The sequence below is a fragment of the Dipodomys merriami genome, unplaced genomic scaffold (assembly GCF_024711535.1).
Source record: "Dipodomys merriami isolate MVZ:Mamm:240054 unplaced genomic scaffold, mDipMer1.0.p SCAF_4, whole genome shotgun sequence".
NCBI lineage: Eukaryota > Metazoa > Chordata > Mammalia > Rodentia > Heteromyidae > Dipodomys > Dipodomys merriami.
In genome coordinates this window covers 44453566-44480546 of record NW_027205603.1, presented here as the reverse complement: position 1 = coordinate 44480546, position 26981 = coordinate 44453566, and positions in this window count along the sequence as shown.

Sequence of the window (26981 nt, the reverse complement as noted above, 5' to 3'; positions counted from 1 at the left end):
AAAGGAATAATATAGCAGTTTTTGTTTTTGTTTTTGTTTTGAGTCTGGTTGTGGGGCCTGAAATCTGGGCCTGGGCGCTGTCCCTCAGCACTTCAGCTCAAGGCTAGCGCTCTACCACTTAAGCCACAGCACTATTTCCGGCTTTTTTCTTTTTGCTTATGTGGTGCTGAGGAATCAAACCCAGGGCCTCATGCATGCAGGGCAAGCACTCTTCCACACCTTCTCAGCCTCAAAGTAGCAGTTTTATAGAGCTAAATTCTCTTCACTCATGTCTTTGTTCCCATACTTCCTCCCAGCCTCTTCAGAGGTAACTGCTACCTTAATGTGAGGATGGATTCATCTTTTGGGTGATTTTCTACATTGGCTATATGCACAGGTGCATTCACAAACAACAAGACATCTATTTCTGTTTAGGTTACAACTCCTGTGATTTGTACTTATCATTCTGTTACCTGAGTTTTGGTATTCAACATATTTTTCTTGTGCTATTCATGTTAATACAGTTAATCTATTTAATTACTTATAGTGTTCTGCTACATAACCTTACAATTCATTTATTCTGCTACTGATGAGGTGGATAGTATAGTGAATGGCATTGGTCTATATCTACTTCTGTGGATTTGCTGTTGGTCTAGTTTATGTAGTAAGGAGTGGAATTTAAAGATTTCAGAGAACTGTTTTCAAATTGACTGCTTTGTTTATACCTTACTACTTAACACTTGACTGTTATAATGTTACAATGTTAAAATGCTTTTCTTATTTTTAAAGTTAACAATGTTCATATTTTAACATTCATGTTTAACTGCAAGGAACCAATTGATTTACTCTAAAGAGCTACTAATTACTATTGAGGAGTATGACTTCGTCTTGAATAACAGGAACAATTTAGAGCTTGAATTTCTAGTCTCCTTAGATGCCATGCCTGTGAACTATTGAAAATTCACATTCTTTTTTTTTTTTTTGTCGGTTGTGGAGCTTGAACTCGGGGTTTGGGCGCTGTCCCTCAGCTCTACAGCACAAGGCGAGTGCTCTACAGCTTGAGCCACAGCACCACTTCTGGTTTTCTAGTGGTTAATTGGAGATAAGAGGCTCATAGACTTTTCTTCCCCTGGCTGGCTTTGAACCACGATCCCCAGATCTCAGCCTCATGAGTAGCTAGGATTACAGGCTTGAGCTACTGGTGCCAGGCTTTAAAATTCACATTCTTAAGAAAAAAATTCCTCTTTCTCCAAATTCATCTTTGCCCTTGATCTTACAGCCAATATTTATTTATATTTATATAGATTTTTAAATCTCTGTGTTCACCTCTGCTTTTCAACCCTCTTTCCTTTCATGCCCAATTTACAGTTTCTTTCTTTCTAAGGTACATTCATTTGTATTTTTAAAAAATTCTTCCTTCAAAATGTATTTGTTTATTTTGCTTAGATCTTAACAGGTAGTTAAACTATTTTTTTCACTTTTGAGGAATAGAACTCAGGGAATCTCTTAGATGCTGAATATGGATTCTACCACCAAACTAGGTCCCCAACCTAGTTCACTTACTTTTTAATTTCTCAACATTTTGAATAATAGCCCCTGGTTTTTAAACTATACTATTGTCAGTAAGAGGATATGTATCAGCAGAGGGATTTTTGATGTTCTAACTTTCATCTGTGGGCAAGTTTTAAGTAATTTTCCCATTGCTATCAATGTCCCCCAAATTTACTATTATTTTCTCAAATGTGGATTTGCTTTCTAACTGTACTGTTTTTCCTTAATCTGAGGATCTATCTCACATGCATTCTGAAAATGCAACAGTCATTATCTCCATCTTGGAACTAATTTTGATATAATTTCCTTCTTACTTTTCCCTTGTCTCCTAAGAAATGTTTAATATTTTCACCTATCTTTTTAACTATGATGTATAGCAGAGATTTGTCAATATTGTAGTTCACTAATTTTCTATTATACCATGTCACATCGAGTCTACTATGCTCTTTACGTTTTAAATTTCAAATAATTGAAAATTTCATTTCTAGATATTCTTTTTTATTATTTAAGATGTTTCATACCATGTCCAATAAGGCTTCTATACTTTTAACAATTTCATATATATATGAAATATATATATGGGCTAGGAAGGTGGCTCAGTGGTAGAGTGCTTGCCTTGCATGCATGAGGCCCTGGGTTTGATTCCTCAGCACCACATAAGCAAAAAAGAAAAAAGCCAGAAGTGGCTCTGTGGCTCAAGTGGTAGAGCGCTAGCCTTGAGCTTAAAGAGCTCAAGGACAGCGCCCAGGCCAGAGTTCAAGCCCCATGACTGACAAAAAAAAAAAAAATATATATATATGTATATATAAAAATATATATTTTGGGGGGGTCCAGTTGTGGGGCCTGAACTCTGGGCCTGGGCACTGTCTCTCAGCTCTTCAGCTCAAGGCTAGTGCTCTACCACTTGAGACACAGTGTCATTTCTGGCTATTTATGCTTATGTGGTGCTGAGGAATCAAACCCAGGGCTTCATGTATTCAAGGGAAGCACTTTACCACTGAGCCACCTTTCCAGCCCCGAGATGTAACTACTTTTGTAATTTGTATATAATAAAAACATGTAGTGTTCCTTGGCAGTTCCTTCTTCCTGTTGAGTCTCAAAAAAATGCGTGCCATTTCCTTCTGCATCTTATAATTTGGAAGGTCAGCTGATCTCTGTAGGGATAGATTTCTTATGAGGTACCTGTGTACTCTCTAGGTGCTTGTTCATTTGAATCTGACTTGTGTTCCAATTTTTCTTCCAAAGCAGGACTTGGTTTTGCTGTGGTAATTTCCTTATTCTGCATTTTTAAATTCTTTAATGTTTTTAAATTTTCATTTCCTTCTTTACAAAATTCTCTTATTACTTCTCTAGGCAGAAGAATTTGAAGATTTTGTTTTGTTTTGGTGGTCAGAATATAGAGTTCCCTGCTGATGCTTGTACCTCTCAACACCCTTGTAGAACATAGTCTTCTAATTACAACAGCTTCTTAGAAGAATAAACTCAGGTGAATAGTATTTTTAAAATGTTTGGTCACATCCTGTTCACTAAGGTTTTTTTTGTCTATGTGACCTGGCTGAGTCAGATGTCAAGGCAGAGGGGACTCACTTCTACCTACGGAGCTTGAAGAAGGAGAAGCAGTCATAAACAATAATCTAGTCTATTCCAAGTGAACATGGAATAATATTCCAGATTCAAGTCTTAGAAGACAAGCCTGTTGCTCTATTAGTTACGTCACTATTCCTTAGCTTCCCTGAGTTCAGTTTCAGCATCTATCCAATGAGACTATTAATAGGTCTATCCATTTCATGAGACTGTTCTCAGGAGTAAATGAATTACATGTACACTATTACAAAACCTGGAACATAGTAAGAACTGAGGATGGGGTAAGTGTTTAAGCTGCATTCCATTACCTTTTGTTTCTGAGCAGTGTCTCTTCCTTGTTAGTTGCAGTGTAGTACAGACATCAGTGAGCTCAAATCTGTACCTCTAATTAATCTATTATAAGGATCTTTCTGAGGAGTGGGCCCAAGGTGGTCTTCCTTGAGGCTGCAGACTCCTGAGGTTTTGCACTGACTCATTCTTGTCCTACCTGTAGTCATCTGTCCCATAGTCTTCACTTTTCCTAGTTCTGTGACAGCCTCTAGTTATGCATAACTGAGAAGGTGAGCTGGATGTCTTAGCTTGTGCCATGTAAGGGTCCTACATACTGTCACATTAGTGTGCCAGCTCATTGTGAGTTTCCTTTTCAGCTTTTGGATTCTCCCTACCTAAAAATGCCTTTGTACTCTAGAAGTTTTGGGGATCCACAAAGACAAATTCCTTGCCATCCTGTAACTCATAGGAAAAGAGGCTCTGGTGAACTTCCTGACTCTTCTATAGCTGTTGCTCTTTTCCTTCCAGAATGAACATTCTGTCCTCCATTCTCCAAGACTAGATTGAGAAATAGTTGCCAGAAGTATTTTACACAAATAGAAATTAGAAACACATCCTCTCAGTATTTGAAAACTATTCACCAAGAAATGTTGAATAGTGTCTACTATTTGTTGTTGTTGTTGTTGGTGGTGGTGGTGGTGGTCATGGGGCCTGAACTCTGGGCCTGGGTGCTGTCCCTCGGCTCTTCAGCTCAAGGCTAGCACTCTACCACTTGAGCCATAGCGCCACTTCCAGCTTTTTCTGCTTATATGGTGCTGAGAAATCGAACCCAGGGCCTCATGCATGCAAAGCAAGCACTCTACCACTGAGCCACCTTCCCAGCCCAATCTACTATTTTCTTGTATGTGTGGTGCATATACCTATAGAAATGAGACTGCTAAAAATAATAAAACAAAAGTTTTAGGTTTGGAAAAAAAGATCATTGACCTAATCAATGGACCAGATATGTATATAATTGTTTACCTATTGTTACTCATATTTCTATATGGACATAGACATAGATCATGTACATAGATATATGATATAGATACAAATATATATATAATTTATATAAGGTATAGATAGATTGGTAGATGATTGAATTACTATACTATATAATGATCATAGATAATGTAGATAAATAACAATTACATGTTCACTATTCTAGCTAGTCTCCTTACATTGTCTGCTTACAGGCTTTTATAACATTAACCAAAGTTCATAATGTATTCAGGTTTCTGTAGTTCTTACTTTTATGTACTTTTTTCTGTTCTAAGATTTTATTCAGGATCTCACTTGATTTATTGAATCATTACAGTTTCTCAGATTTTTCTTATTTTTGATAACTGTGAATGTTTTGAAGAGAACCGGTCAGGTACTCTTCTGTAATTTTCTGTAATTTCTCTAAAATTCTGTAAATCTTTTGCTTTTTCACAATGAATTCACTGTTATGATGAGTTATGGGGAAGAAGCCCCAGAAGTGATGTGCCATGCACATCACATCACATCACAATGTCAGCATGACTTACCTGATGAGCTCAACCTTGCTCACTCAGCTGAGGTGCCATGGGCAAGTTTCTCCAATAAAAGTGACACCTTTCTCATCCTTCCTGACTTTGCCCTATCACCTCATTTTTAAGGTGTGAATAGGGGAGTAGCCACTAAAATTATTAGAAGTCTTCTGCAGACATTTATGTGTTCATTCATTAGCCCATTTATCATTTATTTATATTGATATGAACTCACAGGCATATGGTTCAATCTTATTTATATTATTGCTCAGATTCTTTCATCTTTAGCCAGTAGAAAGTTTTAGTATCCCCTGCTTACTCTCTAGCACTGCAAGATACTCCAGGCTCACCTGGTATATGTCCTGACCCAGATCTGCTCCAAGGAGTCCTGTTTGTTTGTGTTGTAATATTGTGTTTGAAACCAACACTTGAACATTAGATGTGCTCATTGCTACTGGGCCGCTGTTATTTCTACACTTTAATTGATACATTAATGAAGCATATATATATATATATATATATGCACACACAGATTAATCTATATATCTGTCTGTCTTTATATTAAACTAAGTAAGAGTTCATATTGCTATCTCCAACTCTAATCTCTTAAGGCTCAGATCATTCTAACCTTTTCCTCTTGATTACCTGCAACCTCTCATTCTAACAGTGAACATTCTGGCTTTTACCTTCTGCCATCCACTTACTCCATTATCCAGTACTAGTATTCACATTTAAGGCTTTCAGTTTACTGGCACTTATTGAAGAAAGATGAAACAATTACTCATTTCTAAGTGTTATTATGGCCTCCTCACAGCAATGGCCATGAGTGTTGACCTGCTATTTTTAGTGCTATTTGGAGTATGTTAAGGAAATTAAAATAATCATAAAATATTAGACTTTCATGTATATGGATTTTATTCTGTCCTTCAAACACTGGCAAACAGGTTCCCATATGACAAGTACTAATGAAGGCACTAATAGAGTGAGAAGATTCCTCAGGAAAGAACATTTGGAGTTGGCATGCATTGAATAGCTACTGTGTGTCAAGCATTGTTCTGGGGGGAGTGAAGAATGACCACTCTGAGAATTTAAGGTATAATGGGTTAGACTGACAAGGAACATGTATAGAACTACAGAGATATGGTCACAATTTAAGAAGCATATATATATATATATATATATATATATGTATATATAAGCAAATATATAAACAAGAAAATATATTATATATATATAAACAAATAAGAAGATAATGTTTTGTGTTTTAGGAAGAACCAGGAAGTTCTTTGAGAGCTGATATTCGATCTGTGCCTTGAATACAAGCAGAAATTCAATAGCATTGAAAGGGAGAGAGTCTTGGGCCAAAAGGATAGCACACACTAAGGCACAGAGGCATGAAAGTGCACACTGTTCTCAGAGAATTCTCAGTATCCTTTTACATTATTCCAATCATATCTTATTACCACTTTAGTGACATTAGTTCTTGGTAAGCCATGAACATAAATGATTAATGGAGATTTGTGCTTTGGGAACAGTGACATCCACAACACCTGTGCTATTTCCAGTGTGGGACAAGCAGTGCAGAAGGAAGGTACTAATAACATCCTTAGAGAATTAACATCTTAAAACAACAGTCATGGAGATTTTTGCCAAGGGAAGCAATGGAATAATTAGGTTTTGTGATCTCTTGTGTCTAATGGAACAAATCTCTTCATTTTTCATTTGAATTAGCGTAGAGACTTAACCATACTTTAAAAAATGTCAAAATATTTATCATAGCTTGTCTGAGTATATGACTCTAAACATTGTAATCTCCTAAGAGGTTATATAAAAATAAGGAATCATTTGCTTTTGAAATGCTAACTTAGCTGTCAGTAACTTTTATCTAGTTCAGTTCATTTTGATTTATCATGCTTAACAAAGTATTTTGTCCTTTTTTTTTTTGTTTTGTTTGGGTCGGGTCATGGGGCCTGAACTCTGGTTCTGGGCGCTGTCCCTCAGCTCTTCAGCTCAAGGCTAGCACTCTACCACTTGAGCCACAGCACCACTTCTGGCTTTTTTCTTTTTGCTTATGTGTGCTGAGGAATCGAACCCAGGGCCTCCAAGGCGCTCTACCACTGAGCCACTTTCCCAGCCCAGTATTTTGTCCTTTGTATGAAAATAACCTTTATTCCTCTGTATGTGATGTTATAGCCACATGTTCTTTTGCTTCATGGTTGCCATCACCACAAATAGTTTCCTTATTATGTCACCCAAGTACCCATCAGCATTCTGAAACAGGAGCCATATATGCTCTAAATAATGAGGCTCTTTTTGATACCTTCAACCCTAATCAAAAGTTATTTTTGTGATAATTCCACTATAATTCCACCTTCCCTCTAAACATCAGGGTTAAGCCTGGAAAATGCAAACAGCGTAGGGCTTAAAGTTTTTAAATAATGATAAAGCTAGAACCCATATGTTATGTGTTAAATTAGAATAAAAAGTCCAAGGCACTAAGTGCATGAATTTAGAACAGAAAATCCCCTTTGCCAATGAGAAGTGTTTTCTTTAAAGCATAAGAACTGAATTGCATCGATTCTACATTTATTAACTAAAAGTATAGAAGTTACTGAATAATATTTTGAGAGTTAATGATTATTTTTATTGTCATCAGAGATCACCTTGGTTTGGGAATAGTTGTCCTGATGTCTGAAATCAGTGACACTTTGAACCACATATATTGGTGTCTTTGGCAAACACCACACTTGGATTTCCTGGAGTATGCTGGTGCTCTGATCCCACTGAAAGCACTTTTCTTCCTCCTAATTCAATGTGTTCCACTCATACTGGATGACTTCAACAGCTTATTTCAATAACTACCACTAAGCTATTTCATGTTACTTCTCCTCACAGCTGAGAAATGGAAATGTCCTATTTCCTTCCCAACCTGAAGCACTCAAGGACTGATAAAGAAATGTGGATGACCTGTTTATTTCCTCCAAATCAAACCATGTCCATGCTATTATTTACACTGCTTATCTCCCTTCAGAATGAGACTTATGTTGAGGATTCACCTAAAAGAAACCTGTGGGATGCAACAAAAGCAGTCCTGAGGTAAAAATTTATTGCTCTCAATGCCCACATCAAGAAAATACAGACCAAGTAAATAATCTCATGTTGCAATTAAAACTGCTAGAAGAACATAAAAAAATGGAACCTAAAGTTACTAGACGGAGCCAAATAGTCAAATTAAGAGCTAAAATTAATAAGACAGAGACTAGGAAATTAATAAAACAAAAAGCTGGTTTTTTGAAAAAATAAAATTGATGGACCTTTGGCAAGATTAATTAAAAGAAGAAAAGACAAAACCCAAATTAACAAGATCAGGGAGGCCACGGGAAAATCACAACAAATACCCATGACATCCAAAAAATTGTAAAGAACTATAAAACTTTAAAGAAAGAAATTACAGAGGACACCAGGAAATGGAAAGACTTTCTGTGTTCTTGGATAGGCAGACTTAATATAGTGAAAATGGCCATACTGCCAAAATTAATATACAAATTCAACACAATTACTATTAAAATCCCAACGACGTACATTACTGAAATACAGAAAACAGTCCAAAAATTCATATGGAACAACAAAAGCCAAAACAATTCTAGGCAAAAAAGACAATATGGGAGGGATCTTGATGCTGGACTTCAAACTCTACTCGAGAGCTATAATAAAGACAGCCTGGTATTGGCACAAAAACAGACCTGAGGACCAATGGAATAGAATGGAAGATCCAGAAATAAAACCACATGCCTACAGTCAGCTGATATTGGACAAGGAGCCAAAGACATACAGTGAAAGAAGCATAGCCTCTTTAACTACTGGTGCTGGGAAAACTGGGCGGCCACATGCAGAAAACTAAAGTGGACCCCAGCCTATCACCATGCACTAACATCAACTCAAAATGGATTAAAGACCCTATCACCAAACCTGAATCTCTAAAACTACTGCAGGACAGACAGGCAGGAACTTCCTGAACAGATTCTCAGAGTCATAACAAATTGGAGAGAGACTGTACAAATGGGACTACCTTAAAATAAAAACATTTCTGCACAGCTAAAGACATAGCAACAAAACAAGAAAGACAGCCAACTAACTGGGAAAAAATATTTACGAGAAATATATCAGACAAGAGGCTAATATCCAGCATATACAGGGAACTCAAGAAACTAATCCCTCCCAAACCCAACAAACCAATTACTTAATGGGTAAGGCAACTAAAGAGAGACTTCACAGAAGAAGAGATAAAAATGACAAAGCACATGAGGAAATGTTCACCATTTCTGGTTGTAAAGGAAATGCAAGTAAAGATAACCCTGAGATACCATCTTACCCCAGTCAGAATGCCCCACATCCTAAAGTCAGCCAATGACAAATGCTGAAGCGGATGCAGAGAAAGAGGAACCCTGTTATGCTGTTGGCGGGAATGTACACTTATACAACCATTTTGGAAAGCAGTCTGGAGGATCCTCAGAAAGCTAAATATTGACTTCCCCTCTGACCCAGCCATACCACTCCTAGGCATCTATCCTGAACAACAGGAACCAATATACAAGGACACATGCACCTCTATGTTTATTGCAGCACAGTTTACAATAGTCAGGATATGTAAACAACCCAAATGCCCCACTACAGATGAATGAATCAAAAAATTGTGGTATCTATATACAATGGAATATTATGCAGCCATTAGAAAGGACAAAATAATGGCATTTGCAAGGAAATGGATGGAACTAGAAGAAATCATGTTGATTGAGGTAAGCCAAGAGCAAAGAGATAAATGGCACATGGTATCTCTGATAAGTGGATGTTAAATCCAAAATATAAGGAGATATGACAAAGTAAACAAGACTCGAGAAACCAAGGACCTCCACTCATCTGGTCGAATCATTACTAAATGACCCCATGCTGCTGATCACATATATGGTATATATGTGCACATTGGAGGGAAAGTAGTAGCAGGAAACAGAGCTAGAGGGAAACAAGGGAAAACATACAATAGTGGGTCCCTCAGCTGCACTGGACATTGATTACAACGAACTAAGCAACTCAATGGAAGTGATGGAAGGGGGGAATGAATAGGAAAGACACTATGCAAAAGGAAAAGAATGTACATATCACCCAATGTGAAAGAAATAACTGTATAGTCAAAGCCCATAGAACTCACAAACTTTATAGATCATGATAGACAATTTTCCCCATGAAGGTTAGAATGTGTTTGTGACTTTAACTAAGCATCACTATCCCACAATACTGTGAAATGTGTGAAATTATGTAATCACTTAATCCACAATAAAAAATTGCAAAAAAAGAATTTAAATGTCTCACTTTTTGGAAATTAATGACTAACACATAAAGGACTCGATTATGGAACCAGCACTACAAAACAGTGGTGAAATCCTATACTATCAACGAATGGTGCTGAACACATGGTTCCCATTTGGGGAAAAAATGAAAGTAGTTCCTGAGCTCATACCATAAATATAAATAAATAATCAACAAGAACCGAAATTATTAGAAGAATAAATAGGAGTATATATTCATGACTATGACTATAGTGGGTAGGATCCAGCCAGGAAGCTCTCATCACTCACAAGTGGTAACTGAAGAAAGTTTAATGCCTGGACTATTTGCAAAGTTATGGAAATGATTAAAGAAACAAATTTGGATGATGAATCATTCTGAGGCTGGCGACAGGAAAGAGCCATTATGGTTACAATCCCTATGCTTGAAGGAGAAGAAGAGAGGAAGGGAGTAGGCACAGGAGCGGGGAGACATGGAGCTGTAGGAAGGACCCCTCAGCAAGAGCTATGACCCTAGACAGAAAAACGTCCTTATCCTAAAACTTTAAGAAACTAGGGAATCAATCAAATAGTAAGTATATGTATTCGCTTTTCTATTTTTTCCCATAGATCTCCTGAATATGCAATCAGTGACCAAACTGGAATCCAGAGCACAGAGACATAGTCTATGAAGATTAGATTTTCATAGCAGAATGTAGAGGAGAAGAATGTAGGGTAGATCTGAGATGTCAGTCGTATCAAACACAATGATAGACTATCAAGACATTCCTTTTAGACAAGACACAGTGGAGTACACGCTCTTACAGAAAAAAACAATGATAAATTTGACTGCAATTAAAAGTGAAACTTTTTTGATAATCTAGTCTATCAAGGAAATATTTGAAAGAAGGTATTTGAAACATACAACAAAAACTTATATCCAAGTTGGGCACTCATGCCTATAATCCTAGCTACTCAGGAGGCTGAGATCTAAAGATCGTGGTTTGAAGCCAGCCTGGGCAGGAAAGTGCGTGAGTCTCTCATCTCCAATAAACTACTCAGAAAAGGCTGGCAGAGGCACTGTGACACTAGCCTTGAACAGAAGAAGCTCAGGGACAGCCCAGTCCCTGAGTTCAAGCTCCAGGATTGGCAAAAAAAAGTATATATCTATGTGTGCCCTAGACCAAATACCATTTATTGACTAGTTTAATCATTGTCTTTGCCTTATCATGCTACCTTTCTCATACACCCGAGTAATTGGATCAGTATCTGTATTATATATTAACTTCCAGAATGACAAGGCACTTAAACTTTATTTAAATACATTTAGTTTCTCGAGGTTGTGGTTTCCATTAGAGTTTTTCAGGTCTTATCTAGGCTTATACAATGTATGAATGAACACAAAAACATATTTAGTGCATTCTATATTTGGCATACATAGGCACATATATTAGGTATACATACATTTACATATACATATTACATTCCCACAAAAATATATATAAACACATGTGTATATATGTCTATAATGTCAACAGGCATTTGGGAAAAATAACTCTCATACATTGCTGATAATATAAATTGGTAAAATTACATTTGGCAAAATCAAGTGATGTTAAAATTGTCCATACTTTATGATTCAGAAATTTCTCCTCTGAAAATACTGTCCAGAGAAACTCTTGCAAATATGTTCCAGGAAGTCATATTTTAAGAATATCCATTTTAGTGTTTTTTGAATATGATGAAATATTGCAAAGAACGAAATGTTTTTCAGAGAGGAAACATAATTGTGGTTTAATTATATCATGAAATATTAGATAGCAGTTAACATTCTCAACATATACGTTTTTCATAACATGGACAGATCAAATACGAGGCTGAATGGAAAACATTGATTTGTAGTATAATCTGGAAACCTTTAAAACACAAAAATTTAAAGCACAAAATATTAATACATATCAATAGTGTTTTAGTCTGTTTCTTGTTACTGTAACAAAATACCAGAGCAGTGATTTGGTGAGAAAAGATTCTATTTCTAACAGTTCTACAGGCTGGAAAGTGCAATGAACATGACACACCTGTGTTTGGTGGGATTTTCATGGGTCCTCATAACATGAAGGAAGTATTGTATGATGATGAGAGAGAAAGAGAAAAATGTATGTGAATGTGTGTATGTGTGTGTGTTTTGTAACAGAGAGAGAAAGAATGAGAGAGTTGGGAGAAAGACTAGAAAAGGGGAGATTAAGAAAAGGAAGAATAGAAAAAGAATACAAAAAGGAAGTAAGTAAGACTGAGGAAAAGAGAGGATGATGGTAAAGAAAGGAAGAGAATCATTTTATAATAATTAGCTATTAACACTACTCAAATGCTTTGAGGCATTGGCACACAAACAAACACATAAAAATATACAAAGTTGATTTGAAGGATGTGTCACATTTTAAACAGTTACTGGCTCTGAGGTGAATCTGAGGAGGTAGAATTTTAAAAATATCAGTTTTGCTTGTAATGTTTTATTTATGTACTAAAAGACTACAGAGATAAATTGAGAGGTGTATACTAAAGTATCTGTAGACAGTAGTTCTGGAAAGTTGTATTTGAGAGAATATTTTTCCTGTTCTCCATTTTTCTCCATTTTTCAAATATTTTAATATGGCCAAGTATTATTTTATACTTAACCTCCCCCATTCTGATTTCAATTTGGAAATCCTTTTAGTCTGGGTTCTGTGTCTTCAAAGTTACAGAGTTGGAGGAAATCTCCATGTATCTTTAAGGTGAAGCTAAATCCCTGGGACCTCAGGTGAGTGCCACTGCTAAAATAACCAGTTCTTGATGTGTTCTGTAAACTATAAAATTTAAAGTCAGGGTTTATCAGCTTTCTTTTACTAAGTGGATGGCTACAGGATAGTTACAGGGTGATAAGTGTTTAGCTATATCCTTCATAATTTTTGAGCCAAAAGTATATGGCTAGGTGTCCCTGGGAACAAACAACTAATCAGTGTGACCAGGCTTTACAGATAGATTGCTATTCTAGGCACAAAGGCAACAGTTCAATAGCACTAATACCCTGTTTTTTCAGTTTTATTCTCTGTCATTCTTAGGCTGCTCAATCTACCAATATTCCATGTTTTCAACTGTATATTAACTATACCTTGCATACTAAATTAGATACAAAATCTAATTCATGGAGAAAAGTGGAAGAACTAATAATGTTCATTCACTTATTCACTTTAAAAAAGCATTTCATAATGTTCCAGGTACAATTTATATATAATGTGCAAAAATCTGTCAATACTGAACACAATGAATGAAAATTCATGTGGAGGGAAACAGAAATAATAAAGGAAGTTAATAAATTGTACAGACTATTAGAAAGTGATATATGATATGGCGTGCAATAGGTAGGGATAAAAGGAATAAAGGATTATAGAACTGAAATCCTCATATCTTTGCTGGCTATGAGGTAGAGCTGCTCTTAACTGCCAAAGATCTCTTGTACTCCTACAAGTGCATCACTGAGTTTGTACTGTGGCATTGTACACTGCTCAGCCAGTGACTGAGGATAACAGGAACACAAAGGCAGGCCTATTCCCACTTCTCTATTAGCCAGAGTTTGTATGAGGGCCATTAGAGGGCCCTCCTAAGTCTGAGATGTTCTCACTCAGACCTTTGTTTCCCCTTCCCCTTCACTCCGGTCAGAATAGCATTCCACGAATTTTTCATAAGAGAATCCACAGACATTTAATTGTATCTTGGTGACATTTAATCCACACACATTTAATTGTATCTTGGTGACATTTAATTCTGTCTCTTTGAAGACGGACTAAAAAACGTGGCTCCAAGGTAAGTGATAGTACGATGGGCATATGGGTGTGGCGCTACCACCAAACCGTGAGGAGAGAAGTGTCACTGGAGGGACAAGAACACTTGCTGGAGAGCAGAATCTTAGGACTGCCCAGGTAACTATATTTCTGTGAATTTCTGTGAGGGAGAATTACACATTGAGTGTAAACCTGCATTGGTGCCTGAGACATGCCCTTGTGCTGTCAAACTTGGGGCAACTCTCCTCAGCTTCAAACTAGGAGCCCAGAGTCTGGAAGACTGTCAAATGAGCCACCAGGATGAGGGACCTTGCAGGAAGTGGAGATAGGAAATTGTGAGAAAAGGACTGCATGGAGTTAGATGAGAGGAGGCACTCTCCGTGGTTTCTAATAAGTGAAAATACAAGGCAGAGCTGTGAGGCATCAGAAAAAGATCTGTAAATGGTAAACTATCCCCTACTGCCCATGTCCCCACAACTCCTCAACCCTGAGCATAAGGACATCTAGGATAATAGGAGGGGATTAGTAGAACAGAAAAGTCAAAGGCACCATAGAAAGCAGTCTCTTAGGCCCACCAGGTAATTATACTGCTGTGATGAAGAATGATACATTGCATGCAAATCTGCTGCAATAGCACCAAAATATGTCCCCATCCCTCACAGATGGGCAAGGTTGGGGCAAGTCTGCCCACAGCCCACACTGGGAATCCAGCAGGTCCTCCTGGCTCCAGGAAAAGAAAGGAGGCCACGCCCCTGTCTAGCCTTGTTCTCACTGACCAGTGGGATGAGAAACCTTGGCCAAACCCACATTCTATGCTGCCTAGCTCTGCCCTGGAATTCTCTCTCTGGCTCACACCACAGTTAGGAGTTGTTGGAGGTGGTAGTGCTTGGTGACATCAGAAATTATATTTTCTAGAATCCTTGTTAAGTGCCCCTCACACCATCCCGTCCCACCCCTGTCATGTCTGAAAACCAGAGACAAGAATAATTGGTTTCTGCCAGGAAAAATCTCATGCAATATCATGAGAGAAGCAGCCTGGAGGGTCCTGCAGGAGCCAAGAAGATATAGACTCAAAGCCAGAGTGCATCTGAGACCAATCCTGTGGGTTAGCCACCTGAAGAGGCCCTCCAAGACCACAATGCTCCTGCACGGGCAGATGAATCTCCATTCCCTCCCAGTGTCCCTTCCCCTCATCCTGTTACAATCAACACAGCATCAGTTCAAGACCATGATGCTGACCTCAGACTGAACACTATGGCCGGACTCGAGAGCCTGAAACATCTTTCTGAAAAGCTTACTAGCATTGTGTCTGATACCACACTCGATCAAGACAGGGAGAATTTCCCATGTTCTGAAATGATGGAAGATCTTGAGGACCTATATGAAGGGCTGGCAGAAGCCCTGGACACCTGCTGTAAAACTAACTTGCAACTTGCCAAGAAGGTAAAAATATTGCACAAACAAAGCAAAGATAGTCTGAATCAATTACAGAAAGAGAAGGCGAACCAGCAAGAGTTATTGGAAGAAAACAAAGAGCTAAGCAAACACCTGCAGCTCCATAAGCAAACCACTGAAATTCTAGAATCACAAAAGAACAATTTGAACACAGACCTGGCCCACATTCAGCAGGAAGCAGCTCAGACCTCAGGGGAGATGCAGGGTCTTGCCACCAGCCTGCAGGCTTCCCAAGTGTGAGTGGCAGAGCGAGAGGCTGTTCTTTCTGCCATGTCTACCCAGCAAGAGGAGGAGAAGGAGCTCTCTAGGGAGGTAAAGAGATGGAGAGACAGTGTTCAAGAGGACCTGGGAAAAACCAACAAGACCGTGGAAGAAATACAGAAGTACAACTCCACATTGAAAGAACATCTTCAAATTTTACAGCATGAGAAAGCAACCAGAGAACACAAAATGGAAGAGCTCCAAAAGGAGCTAGCAACATCACCCATACTCCCATAACAGTGATCTGGCCTGTGGGCACACCAAGCCAGTCCTCAGGATTTGCAACAGGCCATTAAAGAAAAAGCACAACTGGAAACATAAGTGAGGTCACTGAAAGAGGAGCTGGAGAACATGGCTAGATAGCTTCAAGCACAGCTGGAAGTCAATGAGACCTTAAGTCAACAAAACTCCAGCAGGAGGAGCAGCTGCTGGCCCTAGAGCTGGCCTCCAAGATGTGCAATGAGCAGGCAGTAGATCGCCTGGATCAAATATTAGAGACCCTGACCCACAATCAAAGCACCATAAGAGATGCTCTGGGAGAGAACCAGCACCTCAGGAACCAGCTGGCCCAACTGCAAGATAGCTTGGGAAAGTTCAGCAATCACAACACCCAGCTGACCAGCACCTTGCAGGCAGAGCAGCACATAAAGAAACAACTGGCCAAGCAGCTGGAGCAGCTGCAGCAGGAGGTGCTGCAGGGCAGGAGGGAAATCCAGTCAGTCAACAAGAATTTGCAGCAGACCCAGGAGCAGCTCACAGCTACCATGCAGCAGAACCAGCAGCTGCAGGCTCAGGTGAGTCTCCTGGCTCTCCCTGCAGGAAGTGAAATAGAAGAGACAAAGGATGATGAGGCCGCCAGGCTCACCCTCACCATCCCTGTGAATGTTGAGAGCAGAGAAGACATCATTGCTTTTTTCTCTGAGGCTCAAACCTCTTCTGATGCAGAGAGGGCCCAGCTGGGGCACCAACTGCGGCAGCAGAAATTGCGCTGCCAATACCTGGCTCAACTGGCAGCCCTGAACCACACCAGGCCTGAGCAAGAGGCCTTGGCTCCACGGTGGGGGGTGAGGATGGGGGTGAGGAACAGCGACTTTATTTCTTATGAAATATAAGGCATTATGAAGCACACTGAAAAGCTGACAAAGCTCTTCAAGGAAGACCTTCAGTTCAAAACCTTTGTGAAAGAGAGAGTGGAAGACCTTGAACTCCCCTTTATGCAGCTCAGGGGAGAGGTGGACATAATCTCGATGACGCTGGTTTCTATGGAAATCAGATGGTGGTGCTGGAGAAGCAACAGAGGGAGAATGAGCAATACATCATCCAGCTGGACCAGGACATACAAACAATGGCGCTGGAACTGCAGGACTTACTTTTGCAGCTTGAGCAGGGTAAGTCCCATACAGCCTCTCAGAGCCCACCTGGGAAGCCCACCCCAGGCCCAAGAGGCCCACAAGAATTTGAGTCAGCCTGTGCTGATGAATTTGAAGACATAGACTCAATAAGGATGAGGAGCCTGCAGGAGGAGGGACATGGGAGGCTTCACTCCTGGAGAACCCCAGTATGCAGTGCATAGTGCCACTGCTGCCTGACTTTGAGCAAATGCAGAAGGAAGAGGAAAGAGTAGCAGGCCTGGGCAGCCAGTTTGTCCCTTTTCACTACTGACCTGCTAAGGATAACCTGCTAGACATCTTTGTCATCTAAGTGCATCCTTGCTCAAGCCTACATAAATGGGGCAAAGGCTCTGCCATTCCCTAGATTCTATCACCCCAGCTCTCTCCACCTCTAACCCTGCCATTGCCCCTGCCCCATGTTCTTATCATTCCTTCCCACTTTCCCTTTTTGCAGTACCTTTGGAAGGTCTGACCCCTGGTGTCATCTTGGCAAACCTGAGACAGACTTGATGCACTCCTGCTCAAGGGGAAGAGCTGGGGTCATGCAGTGAGCACACTGCCTCTCCAGAGGTGCTGGGGATCTTTCCCCAACTCTGACACTCTGACTAAAGACCTCTAGAGCACATTTTGTTATGGTCTTTGCACAGACAGATGTGCTCACTTGCTGGGTAGGGGTTTGGTCGGGCAGGGCAGTCCTGCATTCAATAGGGCGCTTATACTTTTGTGACTGAAATGTTGATGGGGATGACACTGAGGGCGGGAACTTGCCCAGATGAGCTCCTATCTTCTTTTTACACCAGGATCAGTTGGCAGAGCAGGCCATCCTCTTGGGGCTCCATCCTATTCCAGACATCTCAGGGCAGTGCACCAGGCACCATTCATTCAAGTCCAGTGAAAAATGGAGAAGCAAAGTGAAGGACCTACAGGGAAGAGGTGGATATGATATGCAATTAGAATACGAGAGAAATGACTTGGCATAGGGGGATTCAGGGAGCCAATGCTTACAGATTAATATGGGCTTCTTGACAGTTTTAATTTTTTATACCAGGATATGTGTTTTATTATAGGATGTGTTACATTCTTAAAGAGCATTGCATGATGATCGCGTCAGTAGTCACCATTTTTGAAACTGCCCTGGATTTTATCCAGCAGTGGGAGGTTTTAGTACTTGTAACATAAAGGGCCACAGTTTGGCTGCTGAGGTGAGAAAACAATAAGTGTAACAAAAAATCATGTTCTTTATAAAGCCAAAAATGGACAAGTCAGCTCACTCTTTTTTCTTTCTCAGCCAATCTTTCAGTGATCAATTACAAAATAAAACCTCAATTACAAAATAAAACAATAAGAAGAGGGGGAGTGAGAGGGAAGGGCAGGCCATACAGTGGAGAGGATCAGTATGTCAAATGGACTGTACACATCTCTGGATTTTCACATGAAAACCCCTAGTCCTAGTAAGGAATCCTAAAAACTGAAAGAAAAATGGAACAAAAGAAGTGCACCCCCTAAGGTAGACACTGCACCCACTACATGTTGAGTAAATTCTAAAGAAGATACATATAGTGTGAATGGATCTCCAAGAATGATTTCTGCTTTCAATGATGAATTAACCTCCACAATTTGATGACTATTTGAGTTTTATATTTTCATGTAAACGACAAGTCTTTAAATAGGTAATATAAACCTGTTGTGCTTGCTATCTAAAAGAGTTGAAGTGGAAAAATCTAAAGTCCAGAGTAGGTGTTGGAAGATTATAGAGTATTAGATAAACTTGAGTCTAAAGACACATTTGCTTAGTTGTGCTGTCTCCTGGGTACCATAGTCTTGAGTATGGGAGTTGAGACTTAATGGAGCAGGGTAGGGTTGGAAAGACTATGTGTGAACTAGGCCATGAGTTCAGAATGCACTGCAGAATTCACATGGCTAAGGAGCAGAAATCTTATGAATCTCTGTCATATTCAGCAAGAACTGGAAAATCAAAACATCAACTTAATACATGCACTACTTTAGAATAATGATTTAATACTGCAGTAAACACCTTAATATAGTCACAATACATCTGGTCTAGTCTTGACTCCCAGATTCAATTTCAAGAAGGGAAGTTGAATGATGCAGATTCTTAAGCATGGAAATATTAGAGAAATCTATTCTAGTCTAAATGCTAGACACTTCAGCGCAGAAGCATTGATGCTAACAGCATACTACACTCCCAAATAACTAAGTGCTTATTGTCAAACCTGTAACAAGCCTGTTGAAGCTAAATTGTGTCATTTTTTCAAGTTTTTAATTTGCTGTGTGAACTTTAGAGATTTGCCCTTTTCAATTCAAGTCTTTTACAAAATGGCTAGCCATGCACAGAGCTAACAGTAATACTAACTAGGCAAATGAAGTTATTTAGAAGACTGTGGTTCAAAGCCAGGCTCTGCAAAAGCAACAAGTGAGCCATAGTGTTTCCTTTATGAAATCCCAGCTACATGGGTTTATTCCCTGGAATATTTGAGAAAGAAGCTAAACAATATAGTCTGGATTTTGTGTCAACTGGACGAAATATTACCTAGCATCTAAAGGGTGATGAGTTCAATCCCAAATACTATGGGAATAATAAAACAGTGAAAAATATTTTTCACATTTAAAATAACTGAACAATATTTGTAAGAAACAAGTATGGTATATTTGTGTGTGTGTGAGAGAGAGGGGGGAGAGAGAGAGAGAGAGAGAGAGAGAGAGAGAGAGAGAGAGAGAGAGAGAGAGAGAGAGAGAGAGAGAGAGAGAGAGAGAGGGAGGGAGGGAGAGAGAGAGGGAGAGAAAGGGAGAGTGACTAAGAATAAGAGAAAGGTAGAACTTAAAAACCCCAAAATGGTGCTGCCAAAGTTAAATTTGTGCTTTATCAGCTGAGGAACCTCACTGATTCTTGGCTCTTTCTTTATTCTTAACTTACTAATAAGACCTTACCATCAAAACCAATTAAACTAAATGAAAACATCTGGAAATTTATAGGATTGGGAGAATAATAATAAAACAAATAACCACATGCCAAGACCCCCTCCCCCAAACCAGTGTTCACTCAGTGGTACAAGCAGTGACATTTTCTTACTACACCAGAGAAACAGTATACAGGAGCCTCACACTGGCCACACAAGTTATTCCATACCATGGAGTAGCCATCACACCAGAGAAATCTAGGAAAGACACCCTGCTGCCAAGCTCCTCATGAGCAAGGAGAAAGGCACCTGAATATCCCATGCCAGGTCTCAGGACATGACAGACTCAGTGGGTTCCTAGTGCCCATCACTGCTGGGTGTGGTTATAACCCATCTCCCAGGGAACCAGTGCACACTGCACAAGTGGGACTGCGTGGCAATCACTTCCCACGCTAGTTGTATCTCATGCCCATGAATTCTGCCCATACTTTCCAACAGGATCCTAGTGGACAAGTACATTGGGCAATTACAGGCAGTGGCTGAGGCCACTCACTTACCTTGAGGGAAGGGCCAACTGACACTTGGGCAAGCCTTAACATTGTGGAACTGATTGGAAACAAACAAACAAACAAACAACAAAACAGAAGCACTGGTTTCCTCTACACACAAACAGCAGCCTTAGAGACTTTCTGTACTTCACTTTATCCTGGGTCTTTGCCAGGACATCCAGCACAATCAGAGGACGATCTCTAGGGAGACGCAGCTCACTTTCCACTACAATGGAAGCTGACATTGAAAGTATAAATCATCTTTCAGAGAGAAGTGGGTGGGCAACAATTTGTAACTGGACAAAGGATACTGACTGACTGAAAACTCCTCGTGTGTGTGTGTGTGTGTGTGTGTGTGTGTGTGTGTGTGTGTGTGTGTGTGTGCGTGTGTGATGACTGATGACTTTGGTCTGTTTTGATTTGTTTTCATTTTGTTCTGAGGTTGATGGCTACTTCTTGTTTGAGTTAGCTGCTTGATTTCTGCTTTTTTAGTATTTTTTAAAATCTTTTCCTTTCATTCATATTTCCCCCATCATTCTTTCTCATAACCTACCCCAAAAGGGAGTCCTATTGCATTGGTGGGAGAGTAAACTTGTTCAGCCACTCTGGAAAGCTGTATGGAAGTTCCTCTAAAAACTCCACATAGAGCTCCCCTATGACCCAACAGTCCCACTTTCATAAACAAGTCCATACTAAGCCTACCAGCACAATGTTTATCTCAGTATTATTCACCAAAGCTAAGATATGGAACCAACCCAGTTGCCCCTCAGTAGATCAAGAAAATGTGCTGTGCTCTGTGTGTGTGTGTGTGTGTGTGTGTGTGTGTGTGTGTGTGTGTGTGTGTGTGTGTGTGTGTGTATAATGGAATTCTATGTCTCCATCAGAAAGAATGACACCTCCCTATTTGTTAGGAAATGGAAAGACTTGGAAAAAAAACATATTAAGTGAAGTAAGCCAGGCCCAAAGAAACATAAGGCCCATGGTTTCTCTTATTTGCAATAACTAATATATGTCTAGGATGATCTTACCAGACAAGCAGAAAAGGCCAAAATCTATGTACATATGAACATATAAGATGATGCTAAGTGATGCTAAGTGAAATGAACTCCAATATATGGACACAAGAGATTTTTTTCTTTGTTGCTGTTGTTTTTAATATACTATGTGATTTTTTTGGTTTATTTTGTATGTTCTATCCCCCTATGATATAATCATTGTATTTGATTCTGGAACCCTGAATCTTGTTTACACATTTCTCTAATTTTGTTTAGTGAGGGTAGAACCAAATTTGAGTGGGTGCAGAACTGAATGAGAGATGAGATTGTAAAAGCTTAGGTATTGGTCACTTTTTAAGAAGAGAAAGACAATAAAAGCTAGAAATACTAAGCATTGTCCTTATTTTTAAAAAAACCAAAGACATCACTAAAAAAATATTGATCTTGATCAGCAAAGTTAAGAATGTTGTAGAATCAGCTTTTTGTATTAGCATACTACTTTGTTGATTGACAACTCCTTTGTACACTAAAGACAAAAATAAGATTTAAAATAAAAAATGATTAAAAATAAAGTTAAAAATCAACAAACAAATGTCATTAGTATTTTAACATAATAATGATGAATTATAAAGCTGAAATCATGAGAAGTCTAACTCATAATAGCTACAGGAATAAAGGAAATGAAAGATTTTTGCAAAGGAAATTACAAAACATTGGAACGAAATTAATGACTAAACAAAAACTTCAAAAGTTCTCACTCCATATTTATAGATTCAAGACATCGTATTAGTGTAAGAATGTCTGTATTTCCTAAAGCAATTCACAGATTTAGTGCATCCCCCCCCATTCAAAATATTAGTGTTCATTTTATAGAAAAAATACATTGGAAAATAAATGGCATAATTTTCTATCTTTTCTGCTGTATGAGACAGAGATAAAAGGTAGAAATATGTCATATAAGTATCCAAATGTTTTTTTCTTTCATGCGATTGTTTCTAACATATTTGTAAGACGATTTCTTTGTTGCTTTGTATGTTCCTCCCCCACGGTATAACCCCTGCTTTCACTGTATTTGATGTTGTTATAATTTGTGGAGGGGAAGGGAAAAAACAAATCATTTAAATAGGGATACAGGTGGACCCATTGCAACAATGAGATGTACAAGTCGTTATGTTGAAAAACGAACTTTACAACTTTGATGGTGGGGGGGCGCGAGGGGGAGGGTGGGTAGCAGATGGGAAGGGGAAACAGAAGAGGAGGCAACAATGCTTGATAAGAAATGCACTCATTATCTTGCCCATGCAATTGTAATAAAAAAAGCAGAAGTGTAATTATTGTGAGTATTCTGTTTATTTTATCCATTCTTATTTTATAAATTTAAATGTATTCTTATTGAAAGATACTAAAATATATTAATTGAATTGCTCTATACTTTGATATACTACAACGAATAAGGAATCTTTCAATGTAATATTTGAACAAAAGGATATGAGCAAGCTAGAATGGTAGAGCAAATAACCTCAATTCTTACATAATTAAGAAAGGAGCTAAAACACCATGCTAAGATTTACAGTATTTTGACATCTAAAAATCTATAAAACTGTGCCTAGATCTTGTGGCTCACACCCATAATCTTAGCTACTCAAAAGCTTGAGACCTAGAGGATCTCAGTTGAAAGCCAATCAGGTGGAAAACTCCATCAGACTCCTCTCCAATTAACCAGCAAAATGCTCATCTTGAAAGTGTGTCTCAGTGCCAATTCATAAAAAGAAAACCAAGGGTCTGGGAAGGTGGCTTAGTGGCAGAGTGCTTTCCTTGCATGCATGAGGCCCTGGGTTCGGTTCCTCAGCACCACATAATCAAAAAAAGGCTGGAAGTGGCGCTGCGGTTTAAGTGGTAGAGTGCTAGCCTTGAGCTAAAGAGCTGAAGGACAACAACCAGGCCCAGAGTTCAGACTTCAGGACTGACCAAAAAAAGAAAAAAGAAAAAGAAAAAGAAAAACAGAAAACCAAGGGAGTATGTGAAGCCCTGAGTTCAAGCCCTGATACACTCTGCCCCCTCCTGACAGAGTATATAAAACTATGGATAAACATAAAATGCTGAAATACTTAAAAAAAATATGGGGGCAAGAGGGCACAGAAACGGAGAGAGGATGGTTGAAAAAAATACAGTCAACATACATTATATAAAAATAAATTACACAACTTGTTGGCTGAGACCAGAAGGAGAAAGTGGAACATTGTTCAGTAAAAATTGACCAGACATTTGGAATTGTAACCCTTCTGTATAACACCATAATAATAGCAATACATTTATAATATCATAAAGTCATGTTAAAATAAATTGGTCAGTGATAGCTGTATGAATTGTAGTGCTAAGTATAGACACAAGTACTGATATATAGACAATGATGTAAATGTCATTGAGAAATCTTAAATTACCCACAAGCATGTATTTAGTTATTTTCTTTAAACATTCTTGCTTCCTACATCCTGTTCCATGGTGTAATATTGATATAGTATAAAGAAGTGACATTATTGTAAACAAGGAACACATCTCACTGAGTGCAACAAATATATATGGCTCTTACTACATTCCAAGCACAGATGGAGACATCTCTGTGACATGAACATACCACATTCAGGAAAGATTACTTGAAATTATTTAATTAGACTGATAATTTACCTACATTTGTAAAGATTATTACAGGCTGCACAGCTCAACAGCAGTTGATTATATTGATAATTAAGATTGTAAATATTTGCAACTAATATCTACTAACAGAGTTTCAACCTTTGAAATAACTATAAAATGACTGTAGTCTAAAATTAGGCATCATGTTTTACATATAGCGAGTAGGTAAGTGCTTCTCATTATAAATATATCTTCTCAAGTGATTTTAGAAAATGTGATAAAAAACTAATGATGAAGACATCATCAAGAAAACCAACATAATAAAAATTCATTCTTCAAAAAAGATTAACAAAAAGAAATATCTATGGTGATGCCAAACAGTAGAACTTTACCAGTAACATATATACTTCATATACTACTATGAATCTTCACAAAAACAAAAACATTAAAATATTTGATTCTAATATTTTTGCAAGGTTAATTAAAATGTTCATATTTCAGGAAAAATAAACAGGTAACAAAAATATCTGAGAGATCCATCTATAGCTACTAAAGAATTTGAAATCATATTTAAAATTCCCTTAATTGTAACCACAAATAAAGCACTAGGCCCAACACTTTTCACAGCATATTCATGGAAAATATTAACTCAAGAGTTTTACAAACGTTTCTAACCATAGGAAAAAGAGAAAGGAAAGTAATCTCTGAGACTATAGTATTTGTTTCTGACTTTTCCTTTACTCTCTGGAATAAAGTCATGCCTCATTCCCTATCCAAGCAGATTCCCATCGATTTGGAGCCTTGGCTGGGAAAGATTCATGTTGCAGGGAGTGGCTGTTGTTGAACTTGAATCCTGAAGAAAGAAACTGAGCTTAGCCTAGGCCAGGTTTCCTACTACAACTAGAAGACACATAGGCAAAAAGTAAATATTAAGATTTATATTCTGGTAATCAATATATAAATATGAATCAACTGATATACTTGCTGACTTACTGTTTAAGAAGGTTAAACCTTGCAGCATATTTTCTATTTGTAGTAACAGATAATATCATTGGTTTTACAGAAAATCCATGTAAGTCCAAAAGATTACAAAGTAAATTATATTGAAAGGTACTTGGAGTTCCAGTTTCCAGTCCAGCATGTAAGGTACTTTGAAATCATCATTATATCTTGGCAAGAAGGAAAAGAAAATCTGAAAAAACTGACGACTTTGGTGGACCAGGGAACTTAAGTTATATCACCCAATGTGGAGATATAGCTAAGTGAATAGAGACCACAGCCCATAAAATTTATGTGGGAATTAGTACCAGTGCATGAAAATCTGTGAAGTAGCTGACACATTGCTAGAGGCTCAGTGTGGTTGAGTGTGACGGGTCAATTCTCCAGGGCTCACTGTCACTACAGTGGGTTTTATCTACAAGGGCGCCACCATCCTCATAGTGGAATCCTGCAATAGGGGAAGGAACAAAAAAGAACAGTTTGTAATACCATGGAGTGTTCTGCTATTAATAAAGCCTATCTTCAAAAGAAATAATTTAAGTAGAACCTAAGCTAATGGTGTATTATCAAAGTTTAATCAACCCAGGGAAAGGAAATACCCAATCCTATTTTGTCCATCATCCTCACCTAAGGGAAGAATATCCTAAAAAGTGCTTATGAAGTGTCTAGCTCATAAATGAGCAAATACTCAGTAGTAGACTAACATCAGACTGTAAGAGCATAGAACGCATCCTTTCCTTGGACATCTAACCATCCTATGACTAAAGGAATATCACCTGACTACATTATAACTGGCTTTCACCAAAACTACAAGATGTACAAAAAGGTAATCTTCAGTTTCTGTTTCAAAATTTTAATGGCTATGATTGTCTTTTGTCATTGTAGATTTGATTTTCCAGTGGAGCATTTATAGTAAGGGCCACTGAACATTTAAAGCATTTATTTGTCAAAACCTAATGGACTCCAGGTAAGCCCTGGATAGGAGCAATTCCTTCTGAATGTCTTTGTTGCTTAAATTTGGACAAAAAGCATTTTACTGGCATTGACTCCCATCTGAACTATCTTTCCTTCCCTTCCAATGAGGGTTGAAATCAAAGCAATGGGCACATTTTTTTTCTGATAAGATGGAAATACAACTTATCTTGGTGATGAGGGAACATTCAGAAATAGTTTGAAAGAAAACTGTTCAGATGAGAGGAAAAGTTATTGGAGTTGAAATGGAGTTACTGGTGCCAATCCTTTCAAAAGTAGATAAGGCTGAGAGGTTAAAAATAAATGGTTAATAAGTATGGCTTCCTGATGCTAAAACCCATGCTTGTTTATCTCCCAACTTGACAGAAGTTGCATTCTTGACTTTCTATCACCTACTATTTCTATAGCTCCAGGAAAATTCAATTGACTTCTTTTCTGATTGGATATGTATATATATATATCATAATTGCATACATAGTCATATATATAGAGAGATATAGATATAGATATATACATAGTTTGTTTTTGTTTTTGTTTTTGGTCAGTCAGGGGATTTGAACTCTGGGCCTGGGCACTGTCCCTCAACTCTTCAGCTTAAGGCTAGCACTCTACCACTTGAGTCACATTGCTACAGATGTTCTGCCTAGGCTGGCTTTGAACCTCCATCCTCAGATCTCAGCCTCCTGAGTAGCTAGGATTACAGGCATGAGCCACCGGCACCCAGCAGGACCTTAC